Source organism: Canis lupus, chromosome 28, assembly GCF_011100685.1.
Source record: "Canis lupus familiaris isolate Mischka breed German Shepherd chromosome 28, alternate assembly UU_Cfam_GSD_1.0, whole genome shotgun sequence".
In the NCBI taxonomy this organism is placed as follows: Eukaryota; Metazoa; Chordata; class Mammalia; order Carnivora; family Canidae; genus Canis; species Canis lupus.
Window position 1 is genome coordinate 7,636,315 of NC_049249.1, and position 23,171 is coordinate 7,659,485.

A 23,171-nucleotide genomic window follows, 5' to 3' on the forward strand; every position below is an offset into this window, starting at 1 on the left:
GCTCTGCTTGTTCATCCAGCGGTGGAGGATGCTCAAGGGTGGGGATGACAGGGAAGCAGATGGTGCTAACAGCACTGCAGCAGCCTCTTCCCAGTCTGGATGGCCCTGGCCTCTTAACATGCTCCTGGAGGCCCCTGACCTGTGATGCCTTTGGCTTCTCAAGATGCTCTGCCCTTGACTCGTATTTTGTCTAGTAAGGACCGCATTATTACGATGTAAGTGAAAAACAAATACATTTCCATAATAAAATTCAACAAAAGGCATTTACCAGAAAAAAGTCTCCTTCCTTCCTCAGACCCCGCTCCCTCTCAGAAGAAGCCATTGTCTCCAGTTTCTTGTTTGCTATGTCCATTTTTTTTTTTTTTTGTACTTGTTTTTACCTGTAGGAAAATGCTGGGGGTGAAGGGAATGGAGGAATTGTGATTTGCCACTAGCCCTTGGCTGTCAAAGAGCAAGGATAAGGCAGGCCAAATCAACAGTCAGCACCACCTTGCTGGTGCCAAGGCCTTGGGAGGTTGGGGCAGGTCTTTCAGGAGGGAGAGGAGGGGGTCAGGTAACCTGTGTAACAAGTGTAGTATGATTTCAGAAACCTGGCTCTGGGGCTCCGAAAGTGAAAGGTAGAGCCTGCCCTCAGTTAAGTCTAGTAGGGGAGATGTGCAGAAGATTCAGATATAGTGCAATGATCATACAGTATGGAGGAAGCAGAGAGGAAAGGGAAGAATAACTTAGCTGGGACAGGGTGGTGAGGAAAGGCTTCTTGAAAGTGGTAATGCCTGGGTGGGGCTTTGAAGGATGGTTAGGAGTTGACTGGACAGATAGGAGGGCTGTAGCAGAAACCATGTGTGCACAGGCTCAGCACTTGGAACTGTAGTCAGGCTATCATCGTTGAGCCTAAATTGCATATGTGCATGTGTGTGTCTGTGTGTACATGTGCACACACATCCATAAATGCATGGTGGGGTGTGTGAGTGTATGAATAAGGTTGGAGATGCAGCTTGAGAGAAGCACAAAGGCTGGACTGTGAAAGGAATGGCCCCCGCCTATGTTGGGGACAGATTGTGTTTCCTTCACGTATTCCTCATTCCGCAAATGCTTACTGAGCACCAGAGTGTTCCAGGCAAGCACTAGCTATATGGGAGATGATGAAAAACAAGCAACAGAATCTGACATTTGAAGTGTGTGTTGGGCGTGGGGAGTGGGCAGACAACAACAGATGCATGCCGATTGCTGGTGCCACAAGAGAGGATAATGGGAGCACTCAGGGGAGTCCCTTGTGAAGAGATGATATTGAAGCAGAGGCCCTGAGACACCACCAACAACGACAGTGAGGTTTCATTGGTCCTTGCTGTGTGCGGGGCACTATTTCAAGAGCTTTACATCTGTTTGTTCATTAGTCTTCCTGAAAACAGTATGAGGAAAGACACCATTAGGATCTGTTTTACAGATGAGGAAACTGAGGCATTGTCAGGTTAAGTAACTTACCCAGAGTCATACAACTAGTAAGTGAGAGGGCTGAGGTATATTTCATTTGGGCACTTCAAACTTTAAATGACAGCAAACCAATTCTCTCAACAGCTTGCACTAGCCTCACGGAGTTGCGAACACCTGCTGGTCAAAGCTAAAATGTCTCACTAGAATTGGAACCCCAGAGGTGACTCATAGGTCAACATGACTTTCTTTTTTCTTTCCTTTTTTTTTTTTTTCAACATGACTTTCTGATCTGGTACTGAGTTCCAACCCAGTGATCTGGGCCAGTGGAGCTGTGGTAGAGCTAATACATGGTGCTGGTGTCACTGCTTCAAGTAACTTTCTATGACCGGCAGGTTGTGAACAGCAGTGGACAAAATAGTCTATGCCAGTCAAGACACTCCACTCGTGCTTGGTGGATCCAATAACTGGCTGTATTATAAGTCAATATTAAAATTTTTCTTCTGTTTATGGACCCCAAAATAACACTTGTAAACATGGACAGGGGAAAGTTTCCAAGATGTATAAGGGATATAAGGTAGCAATCAAACTAAATACAGCGGCTTGTTTAGGCGCAACACCCAGATTCTCAGAGTTAGTTTCAGTGGGTCTTACTGATTTGTGACAGGACTTCCTCAGACTGCTGTACTCTTCATTTGATGTACCATCATGCTATTAATATAAATATTTGTAAATAAAGTATCTTTGTCTAACTTAAAAGGAATAGCATCTGGGGACACCTGGGTGGCTCAGTGGCTGAGCATCTGCCTTTGGCTCAGGGCGGGATCCCTAAGACCTGAAATCGGGTTCCGAATGGGGCCCCCCAAGGGGAGCCTGCTTCTCCTTCTGCCTATGTCTCTGCCTCTGTGTCTCTCCTGAATAAATAAAATCTTAAAAAAAAAAAAAAAAAAAAGCACCTGTCGGGCACGTGTTACCAGTATAGAAAGCTCTTTGAAGGACAAGGCAAGACAAATCATTCATTCAACACTGCGAGCCGAGCCGGGCACCTGCTCCGGGCGAGGCGCACCTGCTGTCTGCGCAGGCGCAGGGGCGGGGCGGGGCGGGGCCTACGGGTCGTGGGAGCCGCGGGAGGAGCCGCGGGAGGAGCCGCGGGAGGAGCCGCGGGAGGAGCCGCGGGAGGAGCCGCGGGAGGAGCCGCGGGAGGAGCCGCGGGAGGAGCCGCGGGAGGAGCCGCGGGAGGAGCCGCGGGGCGGTGGGCCGCAGCCCCCGGGCGGGAGTAGGCGGTTCCCCTGGGGCTTGGCGCTCCAGGGGCGACGTGAGGAGCTGAGTTGGTTAGTTGGGTGAGGAGGCTTTCACGGTGTTCTGCACGCGGCTGCCTTTGGAGTTTGCTAAAACGATGGTGGAGAAATTTCGGGTAGTGTCAGGCCACAGGAGCTGTTGGAAGCGCGGTGCCTCTTTAATGCACCTGAGCTCTTCTTGAAGCAAACAAGCAGGCGGGAAGCAGTGTGCGTCCCTCTCCAGCGCTCCGGTGCGTAGCCCTTTGCAACCTCTGGTCACAAGCCACCCGGGTTATTCACTAGGACCCAGAAACTAAAAAACAAAACAAAACCAAACCTTTAGGTCCTTCTGACTTTGCTGATGGGATTGTAAAGCGGCACAACCTTCCTGAAAGATTTTGCAGTATCTGCCGAGCGAGCGTCTTAGGAAAGGCATTCCCCTCTGACCCTGGCAGCCCCCCTCCAGATACCTCCCCCAAATACTCAGAATTGAGAACAAAAAAAATTCTGATAAAAATGTTCACTTCAAGGTTGTTTAAACTGTATAAAATTGGAAGCAATGAAGAATGTTAATAATCATGGCGTATTTTCATAATGGATTACGATATAGTCATTTTTGATGAATGTTTAATCCTGGGAAATATGCACTGTATAAGTTAAGTGACAAAAGCAAAACAAAAAAATATAACAAAAACATTTAAAAAATGGTAGAAGTATATTTTTAACAAACATAGAGATATATGCATATGGAAAAGATTGCAATGTTCTTAGTGGTTTGCCCCTGGAAGGAGGGGATTTCAGGTGATTTTCATTTTCTTTGAACCTTTCTGTGTTTTCCCAAATTATCCTCAATAATCATGCCTGGTTTATATTTAGAAAATTAAAATACATCTTTACTTTCGGTAAAAAATTAAAGTGTGTTCAAAGGCTAAATGGCATCTGTTGTTTCCTGACCTGAAGAAGTTGTCATGGTTTGGAAAATAGAACCTAACAAAAGTGAATCTCCCTTGAAAAAAATCCGACAGGCTCCTTGACCTCACGAAAGCTTTTCATTCCTTCTCTGCTGTGACTTTATTGAACACATCTCCTTCCAGTAGTGAGGATGAGTCTGGCACTTGAGGAGCCCAGGAATATTCTCCAGATTTTCTGGCAAGCCCATGCTAGCGTAGGTAAAAGACTCAAAGGAACTATCAAAAGCAACAGCTAACATTTATTGAATGCTTACTCTATGCCAGCCATGATGCTAAGTGCAAGACACACAGACACATGCACCTGCTCACATGCACACACATGCTTTTCTGAATTTATTAATATATTTCATTTTCACAGTGATCTTATGAAGTTGGTACTGTAACTACTCCCACCTTAAAGATGAGAACACTGAGGCCCAGAAGAGTAGTATGCTCCATGTCACACACTAAGTAAGTCAGACTGTCAGAATTTGGATCCAGGTCTGATGGTGCTAAATTGAGAAGTGGGAAAAGCAATAGATGGGGAGGAGAGAAAAGAGAGAGAGAAACCAAAGAGGGGAGAAGCCCCCAGTAACCACAGGGTTTTCACCACTTCCCTCTGAAGGGTACGCCGGAATGAGTGCCAAGAAGCACGTCAGAGTAGGGGGAAGATCATGGCCTTCACATTTGTGGGCCTCAGTGATTCCAGGTGAGCCTGGACGAGGGTCCCTCACCTCCAAGAGCAGCAGTAAAAAGATGAAAAACAAGTCGCATGTGACTGTGTTGGTATTTGATAAAGTTTTCTCTCGAAGGTTAAGAAAGAGGCACAAGTTTCTGGAGTGATCCTGAGGAGAACTTTTGGGTGTCTTCAAGAACTCGCCAGGTGGATAGCAAGGCTCTTCGTTCCAGCTTCACTTTTGAACAGATGGCTCTCCTGTGCGTCAGATGGAAGAACTCCTAGAGCTGTCCTCCTGTTCGGCAGCCCCTATTAAGCTTGGTTCTGGCACCCACATAGAACGCAGGTGGCGAGAGGTGGAGGCAGGTAAGAGGAAGAGTTTTCTGAGGTCTCTGAGCAAAAGAAGGGAAAGAAAAGTTAGAGGTTTCCTGTGAAAGTAATGGCTGTTGCTCGTAACAGAAGGGGAGACTGTGACAGAATAAAGTGTGGTGTGGGGATGAGCCCCTTGTGGGGAAGGAAGAGGGGACCGGTTCTTCATACCTGTCACCAGGTTGTCTTCACTGGCACATTACGGCTGTGGTGTGTCTAATATCACCCAAGGGAGTCCTGTGTGACGGGGGGCAGTGGGGAGGATGAATGGGAAGCAGCAGTTGGGGGTCTGGCAGAGGAGGATATGGCAGTGGGCACCTGACCCGTAGGAAGCATGCCAACTCTCAGAGCTCATGTTGCCCTGCACTATTCTCTGTGGGGCCCATTTAAAATATAAAAGAGGAAGGGGGGCAGCCCGGGTGGCTCAGTGGTCTAGTGCCGCCTTCGGCCCGGGGTGTGATCCTGGCAACCCAGGGTCAAATCCCACATCAGGCTCCCTGCATGGAGCCTTCTTGTCCCTCTGCCTATGTCTCTGCCTCTCTCTCTCTCTGTGTCTCTCATGAATGAATAAATAAAACCTTTAAAATGTTTTTAAAGATATAAAAGAGGAAGGGAATTAACTGAGCACACTGACTGCTATCTATCATACACGGTACTGAGTCCTCTCACCTTATTTAGTTCTGTAAAAATTCGTGGGTCCATGTTACACCCATTTTACATACAAGGAGAAAAAAGCGTAGTAATGTTTGCTACTTGTTCAAGGGCTTTTGAGCAAGTAAATAACAAAGCCGAGATCCAACCTAACATCTGCCTGATGTCAAAGACTGTTTCAGTTTCCTTTTCATGTTGACTCCAGAGATCAGCTGGATGGAGGCCCTGTGTTCATTGTTTAACCATACTCACTTTTAAAGTTCTAATTTGGGGATCTCTGGGTGGCTCAGCGGTTTAGTGCCCACCTTCAGCCCAGGGCGTGATCCTGGAGTCCCAGGATCGAGTCCCACGTTAGGCTCCCCATATGGAGCCTGCTTCTCCCTCTGCCTGTGTCTCTGCCTCTCTCTCATGAATAAGTAAATAAATAATCTTAAAAAAAATAAAGTTCTAATTTGACCAAGTCAGTGGTTTTTAAACTTATGTGAGCATAAGGATTCCTGGGATACTTGTTAAAAGGTATCAATTCTTGGGCTCTATTCCTAGACCTATTGATTAGAATTTCTGTAGGAGGATCCCGAGAATCTATGTTTAATAGGCTCCAAACCTAATTCCCGTGTGCTCAGGCAACTTTGGTCAACATTGGTGTAGGCAGATTTTCACATTTATGGATATAAACTCAGTTGGCTATATGCTGTTTATCTTTGCAGGGTTTTATGTGGTTTAGGAAGTAAAATCTCTCATATTTATGTACTTTCCCCTGATCCCTGTCCTATACTGCTCAGATTTTTTTGCATTATGACATTATTTAAAATAATCAATGGAGATTATGTTTGCATTAGGGGATAAGGCAAAAAAATACAATGATATTTTGCCCCCTATGGTGACATTCCCTATTTTACTTTGTATGTTAGAGCTGAACTTTTTATTTGCATGGATTGAATTGGAAGGAATTCTCTGGTTAAGCATCAGGAGTGAATTTTGGTTAACACAACTACAAAAGGCCAAGGTACATATTTAACTTTTTAACATTGCCTTTGGTAGCCTCTGGTGCTCTTTCAGCTTTGTCCATCTGAATGGGTTTAAGAGGATGTTGTTTCATCTACATTCATAAAATCAAAGAGAAATAGAGATTTGGGGGAATTGGAAAGATAATTAGGCCTAAACCATTTTGGATTGAAATACTCAAATGTCAAGTCTAATAATGCTTTTCAGGAGTATCCAGCTATGCACGATTTATGTGAAATTTGCAGTTATAGGAGGAGGTCACTGGAGATCCAGTATTCTAGTCTCAACAATTGGCAGGTTGCACAGGGGAGCAGAATTCTCTAATAACTAACAATTTATAAAATTAATATCCCTCTGTTCCCCTCCTTCCTACTCAATATCAGCATCTAGCCAAAAAAACTATAAATAAATCTTGAGAAGATGCAGGACTTCAGGAAGTGTGCTGAAGGGTCATGTTGGAGAATTCCTATGGTTTCAGACAAAGCCATTACCAAATATGAATCTGGTAGGATTTGTTCAGTTATTAATTGGAAGAGAGAAAGTTGATAGAATGATTCAAAAGAAAATGATCTGAATATGAGATATTTTAAAAGCCTTCAGAAAATGGATGAAGTCCTCTGATATTTTTGTGAGAATAACTATTTTTATGATTATGCTCAGTCAGTTAAGCAGCTGCATTCTGCTCAGGTCATGATCCAGGGGTTCTGGGATCGAGTCCCTGAGTAGGGCTCCCTGCTCCTCCCTCTCCCCTGCCTGTGTTCTCACTCATGAGTTCTCTCAAATAAATAAAACCTTAAAAAAATCTTGCTTAGAGAGGATTCACTTTAAGTATGAGGATTAAATGAGTTTTGACTATAGAACATCTAGCATGGTATCTACTCAGGATTCTGGAATTTTAGTAATTTTTGTTGTTAAAATGTAATCTTTTTTAGCACCAATTATACTTGGATAACATGTTTAACATTTGGTCTTCAGGACAATTACCATTTATTACATGCTATTTGTTAGACACACTTTTTATGATTTTTGATTTTATTAAATTCAATTAATTAACACATTACTGGTTTCAGAGGTAGAGGTCAGTGATTCATCAGTCTGATAGAACACCCAGTGCTCATCATATCGTGTGCCTTCCTTAATGTCCATCACCAGTTACCCTATCCCCTCCATTCACCTCCCCTCCAGTGACCCTCAGTTTGTTTCCTATGATTAAGAGTTTTTTATGGTGTGCCTTCCTCTCTGTTTTCATTTTGTTTTGCTTTACCCTCCCTTCCCCTATGATCTTCTGTTTTGTTTCTTAAATTACACATAGAAGATCATAGGATAATTGTCTTTCTCTGATTGACTTATTTCACTTAGCATAATGCCCTCTAGTTCAATCCATGTCATTGTAAATGGCAAGATTTCATTTTTTTGATGGCTGAGTAGTATTCTATTGTATATATACACCACATCTTCTTTATCCATTCATCTGTCAATGGACATCTAGGCTCTTTCCATAGTTTGGCTATTATGGACATTACTGCTGATAAACATTGGGGTGTAGGTGCTCCTTCGGATCACAGCAACTATATCTTTGGGATGAATACCCAGTAGTGCAATTGCTGGGTCGTAGGGTAGCTCTATTTTCAACTTTTTGAGGAACCTCCATACTGTCTTCCAGAGTGGCTGCACCAGCTTGCATTCCTACCAACAGTTTAGGAGGGGTTCCCCTTTCTCTGCATCCTTGCCAACACCTGTTGTTTCTTGTATTGTTACTTTTAGCCATTCTAACTGGTGTGAGGTGGTATCTCATTGTGGTTTTGAATTGTATTTCTCTGATGCCAAGTGATGATGAACATTTTTTCATGTGTCTGTTAGCCATTTGTATGTCTTCTTTGGAGAAATGTCTGTTCATGTCTTCTGCCCATTTCTTGATTGGCTTATTCTTCGGGTGTTAAGTTATTAGACATACTTTACATATGGGATTTCATTTGATTCTTACTAGGAGACAGGTGCTATTTTTAGTCCCATCACAGTTATGGAAACTGGCTGGTGATGATAAATTGTAACCTTGAATGTTACAGCTGATAAGTGAGGGAGCCAAGATTTGAATCCAGGTTTGACTGTAAAGGTGGTATCTTCCCTCCTTTCCATTTTTCTTTTTCTCTCCCTTTCTTCCTTACTTCTAAATTATTATAGAAAATCTCAAACATACACAAAATAACAAAATAGTCCATGGACACCCCCCAAACCCAGATAAACTTCCTTCAGTTTCAACAGTGATCAACTTCAGGTCAATCCTCTTTCATCTCCACTCCCAATCACCCCTCCCACCCCCAGATTATACACAAAATTCCTGACATCTTGGGGCACCTGGGTGGCTCCGCCAGTTAAGTGTCTGACTCTTAATTTTGGCTCAAGTCCTGATCTCAGGGTCATGATATTGAGCCCTGAGTCGGGCTCTGCTCAAGATTCTCTCTCTCCATCTCCCTCTGCCCCTCCCTTGCCACTCACTCTTTCTCTCTCTCAAAAAAAAATTCCTGACATCTTATCAGCTCAGCTGTAAATATTTTGGTATGTATTTCTAAAAGATAGGTACTCTTACTTAAACACAACCACCATATTATTGTTATACCTACAAGAAAATAACAATGATATTAACTAGCATCCAAGCAGTCTGAGATTTTCCTATCTCATCACTTTGACATTTCACATCTGATTCATAGGTTCCTCAAATCTCTTAATCTCTAGATTTCTTCCCTACGTTTTTTGTCTTGGAATGTTTTTGTTGGGGGGTCCCTCGTGGCTCAGTTAATGTCTCCCTTTGTCTCAGGTTATGATTCCAGGGTCCTGGGTTCGAGCCTTGCATTGGTGCCCCTACCCAAGGAGGAATCTGCTTCTTCCTCTGCCCCTCCCTTCCACTTGTATGTGGGCTCTCTCTCTCAAAAAAATAAAATCTTAAAAAAATGTATTTGCTGAAGAAACTGGTATTTGTCCTATAGAATTTTCTGCATTTTGGATTTTGGTTATTTCATTCCCATGGTGCTGTTTAGCATCTGTAAATCGCTTATTTACCTTTTTAAACAAAATTTCTGAGCTCCTACCATGTTTTTTTAAATATTTTATTTATTTATTTTTAAAATATTTTATTTATTTATTCATGAGAGACACACAGAGACAGAGAAAGAGAGGCAGAGACACAGGCAGAGGGATCCCTGGGTGGCGCAGCGGTTTGGCGCCTGCCTTTGGCCCAGGGCGCGATCCTGGAGACCCGGGATCGAGTCCCACATCGGGCTCCCGGTGCATGGAGCCTGTTTCTCCCTCTCTGTGTCTTTGCCTCTCTCGCTCTCTCTGTGTGACTATCATAAATAAATAAAAATTAAAAAAAAATAAAAATAAAAAAAGAGACACAGGCAGAGGGAAAAGCAGGCTCCACACAGGGATCCTGATGTGGGACTCGATCCCACGTCCCCAGGATCATGCCCTGGGCTGAAGGTGTTGCTAAACCGTCGAGCCACCCAGGCTGCCCTAAAGATATTATTTGTTTATTCATGAGACACACACACACACACACACACACACACACACAGAGAGAGAGAGAGAGAGAGAGAGAGGCAGAGACACAGGCAGAGGCAGAAGCAGACTCCATGCAGGGAGCCTGACGTGGGACTCAATCCTGGGTCTCCAGGATCACACCCTGGGCTGAAGGTGGCACTAAACCACAGCCCCCCAGGCTGCCCTCCTACTGTGTTTAAGGTGCTAGGTTCATCTACCTGGTTTCCTTACATGTGGAGCTTAGAGTCTTGTGAGGAACATAAACACTAGGCAAGCAAATAAACAGATATGAAATTTTATTTATATCATATAATATATAAATATGTACTGCTTATAATGTGAACACAACTCTGGTCTTCATAACACTGAAGTGAAGGGGTTTCTATTATATGGAAGCAACCGTTGCAAGGTCAAAAAGAAGCAGAGTTCAGGCCTTCCCTATCATGTCAACTACGTGACGCTAAGTGTTGGTAGCCGGGTGGGGGAAGGAAGGGGTGGGGTGGATGGATGGGAGTTGAGTGGGGTCGGAGGTGTCCCTTACTATCTCTGAACTCTGATGTCTTCATGTTTAAGATGTTAAGTAGTTGCAGCCCCAGCCCTATACCCAATCAACCAGAGAGTGTCCAGTTTGTGTGTGTGGCATCGACACTACATTGAGAAGTGTAGGTAAGTAAACTGCAAAGATTTTATAGCATCTCCAAGGAGCAGTAAACTGCAGGGAGGAAAACCTGTGTAAAGGACAGTCAGAAATGTAATAAAAAAAAAAAAAAAGTAAAGCCATCACCAAGTCTCAGCAGTTCACAGTGCTAAATTCCAAGCCAAAAAGAAAGATCCAAGCTGAATATTTCAGCAAATGTCTTTAGCCTCAGACACCTGGTTTGGAAACACACCACCACCTGTGCTGCATTAAACCTGCGAAAAACCCAGGAAGGAAATACAGTGTATGAGGCCAGAAAAGGGTGGGCTTCTGAATCCCTTAGGTCAAACAGCAGGCTGTAAATGACTCTTTTTAAAACAGACATATTACTTCCCAAGATTGCGGCCTGCCACAAAGGAAGGTACACACAGCAGTTGTTCCCAGCAAGAGTTATACTATATGGCTATTAGGGGGAATAGAAGCAGCTTGATTCTTGCCAATGACAGGAAATAAGGTCAAGTAAAGATAACAGGTCTTTGAATTAAAGAGGCTTTAAACACACATCCTGGCCTCACGGCTTTAGTAGTGAATAAGAATTATGGAATGCAGCGTCGGGTTTTCTTACTCCCTTTAAGCTAGACTCCTGAAACACACCGTTTCTGTGATTAATGCCAAGGAGGTCTGTGTGGGGAAGGCACCAGCTTCCTCATACCTTTGGCTTGTTTATGCTCTTTCTAAATAAACTTCACTGCCATGTTGCTAGTGAGATCTGGGCTGCTGGGACCATTTCACTAGTTAAAAGTCTTAACAAGTAGTGTATGTGATAGTCTTGGTGGTAAATACCTATAGCTTTAGAGGTCAAGACTGTCTTCCTTCTGTCTAGGTAAATGGGGAAGGGAGATCGTAGAACCCTGCCATAGAGGCTGGTGTGTTTCGATGTTGCTATAGTTTTCAAAGACAAGATATCCAACCAGGCTTTATTTAATTAATAAGACAGAGTATCAGTTCAGGGAGAATAGCAAAACAAAAGAAAAACAAACATCAAAAGATTGTTTGTTGTGTAGAGAAACACCTGGTCGTTAGTCTTCATTCTCTGCCCTGTTGTGCAGACTGTATTTATTATAGACCCACCTTGGTTTTCTTCCTCCCTGGGTGAGGGGGTTGGTGCAGGAGTAGGAGTAGGGGATAGAAGGAGGGAACTGAAGTCAGGCATCCAATTAGAACATTTAGGAAAGCAATCTAGTTCAGTCCTTGAGCCAACTGGCTATTCTACAGATAACCAGCTGGTTGACCAGACTACCTTTTTTTTTGATGCTTGCTGGCATTCGTTCTAGTGCCCAGGACTATAGACCTGGGTTAACTCCCCCCACCCCCAGAACTGCTGAAGAAAGTACACGGATTCTTGGTGCCTTTAGAGTTTCTTTTTCTTTTCTTTTCTTTTCTTTTCTTTTCTTTTCTTTTCTTTTCTTTTCTTTTCTTTTCTTTTCTTTTCTTTTCTTTCTTTTTTCTTTTCTTTTCTTTTCTTTCTTTTCCTTTTCTTTTCTTTCTTTCTTTCTTTCTTTCTTTCTTTCTTTCTTTCTTTCTTTCTTTCTTTCTTTCTTTCGACAATCAAAATAGGAAAAAGATCTCGTTGACAGTTCAGAATGCTGGCCTAATTATGCCTGAGAGACATCATTTGTTAGAGACACTCAGAGGTGCGGCACGTGGAAACTGAGGCCAGTATTTGCTCAGACGCAGGGCGAAGGGTCAGGGTCATCTGTTTGCTTGCTGTGGGTCCTTAGGCAAGGCACTTTACATCCTGAACCTTGAACACTGGGGATAATGATACTATCTACTTTGTAGGGTTGCTAAGAAACTGAGATAATGCAGTGTTAAGCCTGATGCCTGGTGCAGAGTAAGGAAGAGTTCTGGAACTGCTAACTGTTCTCTGTGTTATCATTGTGATCTTTGTAGCTCACATATACCCTTATTGGCTTCATGGGAAGTCTATAAATCTAAAGTTTCACAAATGTTATTTCTGTGATGTAGAGAATGGTTTGAAGCCCTGTTGAATTTCCTTCCATGGTTTGATTTTAATAGATTTTGGTTCCTTGTTTTTTTTTTTTTTCCTGAATTAAAAGCACAGATTTTTGCTTCTGAAGTGCTTAAAGGTTTTTTATATGTATAGAATGAGTTTTTCTTTTTTTCAATTGTTAAAAAAAAAGTAAATGAGTATTAGTGAAAAAGAAGTAATTCTATCACTCAGAGATTACCACGCTCCGCATTTTGGTGAATTATTATTGCACATGTTTCACAACTTTTCACCTAATTATGTATCGATTATCTTCTACATCATTAGTCTTCAGTGTCTTGTTTAGTGGCAACAGAGAATTCTACAGGTGAGGCACCTCATTCATTTTAGCAATCCAATCATGACCCTTTCCAGTTTTTCCACTCTCAAATAGCATCATTGTTAAACTCCCAATCACCAGAATCCAAGATTTTGGTTTCCAGCTGTGGGCCTTCATGCCGCCTCTGCCTAAACCTATAGGTTTTCCTAAAAGTTAGAAATCCGCTACATCTAAAACTCACACCAAGGATACCCCTTTCAAAGACAGGGAAGTAAATTCCTCTCTTGTTCCCCAGTGAGAAGAGGCAAAATTGGGGTCATTTTCATGACAGCTATTACCACGTGTGAGGTGCTCCAAAGAGACATTCCTGTCCTTCCACATATTCCCCTAATCATAGGCAATTTCCTCACTGCAGTAGCAACCCCACCTTTCATGGGGGTGTCAAAATGTGTCATCCAAATATATAGTCCCTAAGACAAGGGGAAAGTTTACACACGTGTGTTCTGTGCAATGCTCTAGCGCCTTTAGACAATGTCTCCCCTTCTATTTTGGGCAGACGTGACTGGGAAAGGCTTTTTCTGTTTAAGTGGAATTTGGACTCATTTGAAGGATATATACATGACTTCACTTGCAGTTGAAGATGGGTTGTTTAATCCAGGAGTAGGGATTTCAAAAGGATTTGGATGTATGGGAAGAGCATGGGGGGGGGGGGTGTCTTGTGGGAAATTTTGGTTGGCTTCCCAGGCCTACTTAAGAGCTAGGCTACTCCTGGCCAAAAGTGTCAAGTAGGCGAGGGTTGTCTTCTGGGCCATGCCTTGCCTTCTCACTGTCTCAAGCACTAGGAATGTTGTGGATCTCATGTGGACCTCTGGCTCCCACTGAGCCAGCTGCTCAGGCCACCTTCTAGGGAAGCTCCTCACTACGCGCTAGAAGAGGCCCAACCTTTGTCCTAGAGGAGGAGAGCGATTTTTCTTTCTGCTGGCAGACAGAGGTCTGTAGGGACACAAAGGTTACTGTAAGTATAAAATAGTTTCCTATGGGTGAAGCTGATGTTTGGGGTGCTTAGGATAAGGAGTATGTAGAGGCGCCACAAGTAGAGTGGCCATCGAAACACCCGACACTCAGTTAAATTCAAATTTCAGACAAACAGCAAAGAATATTTTTTAGTATAAGTGTGTACCTTGAATGCACTCTCTCTTATATTTATGATTTCCCCCATTTTTTGAGTTTTTTTCCTCACACCCAATTTGAAAGCGTTTTTGTCTCAAGCCATCTTTCCAAAGCATTGAAATGAGATTTAGAGAAACAGTAACTCCCTCTTATCACGCTCATTTCTTTGTAGTGTGTAATAGTTAACTAGAGCACACACTGTAACAAGTACAGTGGGCTCAGACAAGGTTAGGGACAAACATCCCTTACTTTTGAAGAACACAGCCTCACTCGTAGGAACAGACTACAGAGTACTGGAAAGGGGCCAACTAGGCCAGATGTTCAGCTCGCTCCTGGCAGGATGTTTTCTAGAAAGATCGATGGTCAGTTGGTGAGTTTGCTAACTGGAAAGTAGGAAGGAGGTGACTGTGGCACCAGGCACACGGTAAGTGTTTGGTGAACATTACTGTTGTTATTAGTTGATCTATTGTCAGAGGCTTAATGTATTTATAGTTTATGATTTTATAAACAACAATGTGATAAATACTTCTGTAGTTTTAATCTTTACACAAATCCTCAGTCTTAAAGTTTTGCATGATTCTTAGAATTTTGTAGATGAGACAGATAAGATCTAGGGAGCCAGCTTGTGACTCGGTGTTGTTACATTTTCAGGAATTTCATAATGTGGTACAGCCATTTAAAAAATAAAATTATATAAGCATAACTAAATTATAATGCAATAAATTATGTATTAAATAAGTAAACCAAGGTCATAAATACTCAAAACTCATCACCTACTAGTTATTGTATTTTACTATAATTGAAGCTCTTGGAGTTGTGTGTGTTGTATGTGAAGGGTGGAAATACTGGAAAATGATGTGCTACTGCATGTCTGTGTTCAAAGTGGTGTCAGTGACCGAGTAATGGCATGTTACCTGGAAATCAGCCATGGTGGGAGATTTTATACCATGGAAATTGGCAAGTGGTACAAATCAGGGCCATGTTTTATTGTTGTTAAATGTTTATGTTGTAGTATTTATACCACTGCAGGGAAGTGAAATAGCTACATAGCTAATGACAGAACTGGAAGAGGAATCCATTTCTCCTGACGCTGTCAGAGCTTTTTGGACCATGTTTTGGAAAGCTGTTATTGTCTTTTTTTTTTTTTTAATTTTATTATTATTATTATTTTTTTAAAGATTTTATTATTTATTCATGAGACACACAGAGAGAGAGAGAGAGAGAGGCAGAGACACAGGCAGAGGGAGAAGCAGGCTCCATGCAGGGAGCCTGATGTGGGACTCGATCCCGGGTCTCCAGGATCAGGCCCTGGGCTGAAGGCGGCGCTAAACTGCTGAGCCACCCGGGCTGCCCTGTTATTGTCTTTTTAATCCTTACCTTACTAGTATACTCTAACACCTCTTAAACCTCCAAGCAGTCTTCACCCAAAAGCATGGAACTGTTTAGGCTATTGAGAAAGTCAGACATTTATAAAGCACTTACTGTGTGCTAAAGATGGAGAACACAAAGATGAATAAGACATAGAGTGTTCTCAAATAGTGATGCCCCAGACTGTGGGTCCCTGAGTTGATGAAAGACTTAAGTCCTTGCCTTCTATTAAATTAAAGAAAATAAATCAAGTCATATGTACATATATAATGTAGTTAATTTTCATCATTAACATGTAAAATGTACACAATAATATAAATTAGATATATATACACACACAGTTACTTTATTATCACGTGGTGGTCTATACCTTGAAAAAATATAAATAGGGTCTTATTATAGTAAAAAGAGCTAAGGGAGGCAGAAAAAGATAGTGATGGATAGTATGAGCTCTGAAGTCAGACTAACTTGGGTTCAGGTCCTGACTTGATCCCCTACTAGCTCTACTACCTTGGGCAAATTACTTAACTTCCCTAAACTTTGGTTTCCTTGGGACAATAAAAATAGTAATCTCCTCATAAGGTTCGTTTGAAGAGTAAACAACAATCTAAAGTGCTCTGTGCCTGGTATGGAATCAGCACTCACAAAGTGTCAGCTTAAGATACCTTGAAGAAATAAGTCTTAAAAGAGAAAAATATTAATTCTTTGGGATTGCACACAATTCACGGATTCCTGAAGTTGGAATTTCTGCTAAGTAAATCCTGGTTTACTCTGGAAGGATTACCTCCAGGCTTAGAGTAGAGACTTCTAAGAGCTCCAAGGTACCCCTGGACCCCTGAGCTTGTCCTTGTCCTCTGGTGACCTGGCCCCACGTCTCATCTCACCCATAACTGACTTGTCCCTCACCCCTTCCTGTGTCTCACTTCCAACCTCGGCAGTCTGCCCAATGTGCTCTTATTCGGTCACCAAAGATTTCCTGAATCATCTTTTTATGGTGTTTGACACTCTGATAACTGCTTTTATATTTAGGTAGGTTTGGCCAATACAGCTTTTAACTTTATGTACCCAAAGGTAGAAAAAAGCAGAGGCAAGGAGGCTTGAGGAAAGACGTGGAAAGGGGTAAAAATATTTGTTAAATCTGTGTTTTCACTTTGGTTTATTTTAAGAATGAATATTACTCAGAAATATCAGAGTGGAGTACTGCTATATTTTTGGAAAGTGACATTCTTTTTATTAAGCTTTTTAGTAGTGATTCTATAGTCAGAATTATTTAGTTACATGTATACCATGTGTTTCATCCCTCTTCCTATAGCTCAGCTATTCCTCTGGGCCATATTCCTTTTAGGAGTATGTTCTTTAAGAAGCACGTCTAGTGAGAGTCTTTTGGTGAATTTTCTGTTTTTGTTTACCTAAAAGTACCTTTACTCTCATTCATGAAAGATAATTTCTCTAAGTCCATAATTTTAGGTTGAAAGTTATTTTCTCTCAGCACTTTGAAGGTCTTATCCCACTGTCTACTGACTCCTGTCATTGAGAAGTGTTCGCTAAGCTTAATTTTAATTTTAATTCCTCTGAAGGAGTCCATCTTTGCTCTCTAGCTACTTTATTTATTTATTTATTTATTTATTTATTTATTTATTTATTTTAAAGATTTATTTATTTATTTATTTATTTTTTATTTATGATAGACACACACACACACACAGAGGCAGAGACACAGGCATGGGGAGAAGCAGGCTCCATGCTCGGAGCCCGATGTGGGACTCCATCCCGGGACTCCAGGATTGCAACCTGGGCCCAAAGGCTGGCGCCAAACCGCTGAGCCACCCAGGGATCCCCTCTCTAGCTACTTTATTTATTTATTTATTTATTTTTATTTCTGTAATTTATTTTATTTTATTTTATTTTTTTATTTTATTTTAATTTATTTTTTATTGGTGTTCAATTTACCAACATACAGAATAACCCCCAGTGCCCGTCACCCATTCACTCTAGCTACTTTAAACATCCTTTCTTGGTCTAGAATTCACTGCTTTGAATGCATTGGAATTCCTGAATAAGAGATTGGAATCAGATCAATTTGGGCAAATTCTCAACATTCTCTTTTACTGTCTTCTGGAGTACCAATTAAGTATCTGTGGGACCTTCTCACTAACTTTTTGTTTACTTACCCTCTTTTTCATATATTTGGCTTTCTTTATGTGTTGTCTTCTGTTAAATTTCTTCAGACCTATTTGGTTTCTTTAGTTGTGATTTTTTTTTTTTAAATCTGTGGCTTAACCCTTGCATTGAATTTTAAATTTAAATTTAAATATTTTAATTTCAAGAAGTTATAGTTGGTTTGTTTTTAGATGAGTTTTTATTTGTGTTTTTGATTCTTTCTATTTCTTAAAAACATATTAAACATTCTTATTTTATGTTTTGTTTCCAGTAATTCTAATACCTGAAGTCTTTATGAATCAAGTTCTTTTATTGGTTGTTTCTGCTGATTTCCACTCTTGGTGTCTTATTTCCTTTTGTGTAATTTTTGATTGTGAATTCATTTGCTGACACTTTTATTTATTTTATTTTTAAAGATTTTACTTATTTATTCATAAGAGACACACAGAGAGAGAGAGGCAGAGACATAGGCGGAGAGACAAGCAGGCTCCATACAGGGAGCCTGATGTGGGACTTGATCCCGGGACTCGAGGATCGCGCCCTGGGGCAAAGGCAGACACTTAACTGCTGAGCCACCCAGGCATCCCAACTTTTTATTTTAAATGAAATTTTCCTTGCCTTTTTTTTTTTTTTAATTTTTTTTCTTTATTTATGATAGTCTCACACACAGACAGAGAGAGAGAGAGGCAGAGACACAGGCAGAGGGAGAAGCAGGCTCCATGCACCGGGAGCCCGACGTGGGACTCGATCCCGCATCTCCAGGATCGCGCCCTGGGCCAAAGGCAGGCGCCAAACCGCTGCGCCACCCAGGGATCCCCTTTCCTTGCCTTTTTTTGGCACAATGTAGATACCAAAATTTATGGCCCCAAATCTCTGTATGTGGTCAAATTTGTGGTTATATAATCTCAGGGAAATTTTAATTTTAGTTTTTTTCTTGTTTCACCCAGAGCCAGGGCTGTGCCAGACCATTTTCTTTGTTGTTTGCCACTGCTGGGTGGATTTTCTTCTAGTTTTTTTTCTCAGGGCATAGGCTACTTGAGTCCTGGCTTTCTGCAGGCTAGTCTGGCCCTTCACTCTACATGAGATACCTGCAGATCCATAGATGCCCCCAGTGGAGGCAGTCACTTAACTCTGGCCTCCTGCTTCAACTGTGGCCTCAGGAAGGTAAAATACTGTTATTTTCTTGGAAACTTGTTTGCTTATTTAAAGGAGGGCTTTGGGGATGCCTGGGTGGCTCAGCGGTTAAGCATCTAGCTCATCAGTCTCCCTGCATGGAACCTGCTTCTCCCTCTGCCTGTGTCTCTGCCTCTCTCTCTCTCTTTGTGTCTCTCATGAATAAATAAGTAAAATCTTAAAAAAAAAATAAAGGAGGGCTTTCTATGTTTTGTTTAGCATTTTATTTATTCATAGGGGGGAGAGGTGGAGAGTAGGGAGAGAGAGAGAGAGAGAGAGAGAGAGAGAATCTTAAGCAGGCTTTATGCCCAGCGTGGATCTCAGCCCTGAGCCTCAATCTCACAACCCTGAGATCATGACCTGAGCCAAAATCAAGAGTCAGACACAACCAACTGAACCACGCAGGTGCCTCTTTTGTTTAGCATTTTCAACTTTTTTTTCCCGTCACCATAGTGTTTCAGGATAGCTAGGCGACTGTATTGCTAGAAATGGAAATCTGTGTGCTTTTGTTTTGATTGCTGATTTTCTGAGAATGCTTTTATTATATCTTGGAGCTATTATTTTCTGGCAGCCCAAGAAAAATTAATTTTGGACAATGTAAACCAGGAGAAAAATTGGGTTCATTTGACAGAAACTCACTTTCTAGGAAACTCAACTCTTTTGGCTAACTCTGCAGTCTAGTCTGCTTACATAGTGGCCATCATCAGGTATTTATTGAGCTCAGGACTGCTAAGGAATGGCAGAGCTAACTAACAGACATAGAGGGGCCCCTTCCTGAGGCCTCTCTAAGAAATTCACGAACAAGCATTATGGATTCTCATGCTGCTTGGAGAGGAAGGGCCAAATCGTCCCCTTAGACTGGCTTCTCATTTGCAGATGAGTGGATTGGTGCCAGAGAGAACATTTCCTTCAGGATCATGGAGCTAGTTAGCAGTGGCTGGGACTCCCCTCAAAGATACAAATGCAGAAAGTTCATTATTATTTTTAAAATTTTGCTTATGAATTTATTCAGACTTCTGTTCACTGAACATTAATTGAATACCTTCTCTATGCTAGGTCATAGGATGCCCTTTAGCTAGTAGGTACTCAGTAAATGGTAATGTACACACGTATTTGCCTATGTATAGAAACAGACCCTCAATTGCTTGTAAATATCTTTTACTCCCCCCCCCCAACACTGAGCTACATCCTTCCCTTAATATAGGTGAGAAGTTTGAGGTTAATGGAGAGAATGATAAAACAGGGTAAGTTGTTACAGAGCCCATGGGATATGGTTAGGATTGTCTGAGCTCAGTGTCTTTACTGGATCAAGACTCAGAGAGGGAAGGAAATCAGTGAGAGTTGGCTGCTGGCATATATTTGAGTCTTTTTTTTTTTTAAGGATTTTATTTATTTATGAGAGGCACAGAGAGAGAGAGGCAGAGACACAGGCAGAGGGAGAAAGCAGGCTCCCCACAAGGAGCCCGACGCAGGACTCGATCCCAGATCCTGGGATCATGCCCTGAACTGAAGGCAGACGCCCAACTGCCGAGCCACCTAGGCGTCCCTGTATTTGAGTCTTGACACTGCCACATACTAGCTGTTAGGCTAGCTCTGAGCCTTAGTTTCCTCTTCTGTAGAATGGGAATTACTGCTACTGAGTGCTATGCACTCCAGAGACACTGTCTTTGTCTTTAAGAATATGTATGAAAAAGTCAGAAAAGAGATTTCTGTAATGTCCTAAGTAACAAGAAAAACTCATCTTTAATCTATTATGCCAAGAAGTTCATGTGGTTCTATTTAGCTAGATAGGTGTACCTATAGCCTGGCTTACACTGGCAAAGAAGGACGGTCATTTCTGTGAACTGACTACTCTTTCTCCTCAGAGAATGAACCTACTAAGTTTGGTCTTTAGCTTTTATACCTCAAATGAGGCTACTATCATGTAGATTTACCTAGCCACTAGGTGGCCAGAGTTATTCATGAAAGGCTGCAGTTAGCAACGAAATCATAAAAATCTTAAAATTTCTTGCATTTGGAGAATCTGCTGTGCAAAACCAAATCCTGTTTGAGTGTAGAAGCTAACAAAAACAAACAGCAGCAACAAAGCAAACAAACATCTTGACACCCTAGGAAAAAGCCGTAGTTCATTGTTTGATGAATGAATGAATCCAACTCTGCTTCCAAAGACAATGCTGCTCATTCAGAAACTGTCAAGAGTAATTTTTCACGACTTCAGAGTTAGGTTTTTAAACTCCCTGCCAGTTCCCACCATGGAAGCAGGACTCCTGGACAGATCCATTTGGAACAGCGTTTGCGGGACCCAAGTAGCTGATGCTGGATGGGGTGCTGGCTGCCTGGGAGGGAGTGTTTAAGGGGGGAGGTTTGCACAGCCATGGACGATGAGAAACATGGAAGGGCTGGAGTGAAGGGTTCTTTTGCAATAGAAACCTTTCATAAGCCATGCCTGGTGGGTGGCATCCCAGATGGACCTCTGTTGGGTTGGAGCTTATGAAATGGTTCAGCCTGATATCTGCCCCGCTCTCAGGGTAGAAGAAGGTTTGCTTATTGAGGAGAGTGAATTGGACACAGATGCTGCAGGCCATGGGCTTGCCCTGGCTTGCCCGTCTTCCTGGCAAGACAAGCAGTTATTAGAGGCTGGTGACGACTCCCTGTGTCTGGGGACGAGCTGTCTGCATTTCTAGGAGACGGCTCCTTCCCAAGGGGAAAGAAAGGTGCCAGGCTGTAGAAGGGTCCAATTATTGGCGGCTCTATTTTGCAGAATGATTGTCTTTGAGTGAAGTATGTGTTACAGAATTAAACTTGGTATTTTTAATTAACATAAAAGAGTCTCAGTTCTCACATGCTATATATATGTATAAAAAAAAATTATTTACACACCTCTCAGTAAATGGCTTCAGAGCCACTTTACTACCTGAGAATCTTCTTGGTCAGTGTCCCAAGGGAAATTGTGAATGTTTGATTTCATAAATGGGTTTTTAATAAATTTGTGTTTTGAATGACACTTTTGTTTAACTTACTTAGGACTTCTGTAAATCTTTGCTATCACTACCAAAGGTAAGCCATTTCTGCTAACACTGTTGTATTCAGATCTGAGGGGTTGAATGGGCCATGGCTCTCTTACCAGGGCCAAAATAGAAGAATTTTCCAGGAGCTTTTGGATATTTATGGCCTACCATCATAAGCTGAAAAACTGGCATCCCCATTCCAGGGTCTTGAGGTGAGTTTGTGCTTGGTGGCTAATGGTTCAGAGGACTATTCTGACCTTGACCTTTGAGTAAACCAATGAGTTAATGCCACTGACCCAGCTCTGTGACTGCAACAACAGGCACCTCTGGATTTGGGAATCCCATTTGACTTTTAATCCTAGTTTTGCTGATGTACAAACTGTATGACCTTGTACAATCTAATCAACTACTCAGAACCTTGTGAAATGGAGAAATAATGCCTTCTTCACAGGACAGTGTGGATGAGAATAAAATGAGTTAATGTGCCAAGTGCCAAATTAAAAACTTGTCAGTGGACAATGACTGACAGTGGCCCAACTACTTCTACCCTCAGAGTCCACCTCACTTTGAAAGTAGGGGGATAATCAGAAAGGCTGCAGATTCTTTTTCTTTTTTCTTTTTTCTTTAGGCACAGAGAAGAGTTTGATCCTCTTGAAGTAGATGACTACCAGATTTGTAGTCCAGCCTCAATACCTCTCCCAGAACAGAACATGAGAGACTCCTAACTCTGGGAAATGAACTAGGGGTGGTGGAAGGGGAGGTGGGGGGGGGTGACTGGGTGACGGGCACTGAGGAGGGCACTTGATGGGATGAGCACTGGGTGTTATTCTATATGTTGGCAAATTGAACACCAATAAAAAATAAATTTATAAAAAAATACCTCTCCCAGGTTTCAGGCTTATGTGGAATATTCACAAATGATGATTCTATTGTGTTAGGCTGAAGCACACAAACACAAAACTCATCTCTGCTTCTGCCGCCCAATCCCCCAACACAAGCCCCAACCAGGAAACCTGGTTTCCCTTTCTTTGTTTTTTTCTGTTAAGAACAACAGCATTAGGGATCCCTGGGTGGCGCAGCGGTTTGGCGCCTGCCTTTGGCCCAGGGCGCGATCCTGGAGACCTGGGATCAAATCCCACGTCGGGCTCCCGGTGCATGGAGCCTGCTTCTCCCTCTGCCTGTGTCTCTGCCTCTCTCTCTCTGTGTGTGACTATCATAAATAAATAAAAATTAAAAAAAAATAAAAAAATTAAAAAAAAGACTTTAAAGAACAACAGCATTAAAAAAAAACCAGCATTGTTCAAGATGCACAGACTTGAGCTTAAAGATTTATTTATTTATTTTAGAGAAGAGGGAACCAGAGGGAGCTGGGGGGTGGGGTGGGGCAGAGAGAGAGAGAGAGAGAGAAGCAACAGACTTTCTGCTGAGCAGG

General features: G+C 42.1%; 1 long non-coding RNA gene across 1 annotated transcript; it reads left to right on the forward strand.

Moving 5' to 3' along the window:
• Positions 1-2,663: 2,663 nt before the first annotated feature.
• On the forward strand, positions 2,664-22,497 carry LOC111093014. The gene is made up of 3 exons (XR_005380257.1): positions 2,664-2,956; positions 4,468-4,697; positions 22,368-22,497. It is a non-coding gene; the product is annotated as an uncharacterized LOC111093014 (long non-coding RNA).
• Positions 22,498-23,171: the final 674 nt, after the last annotated feature.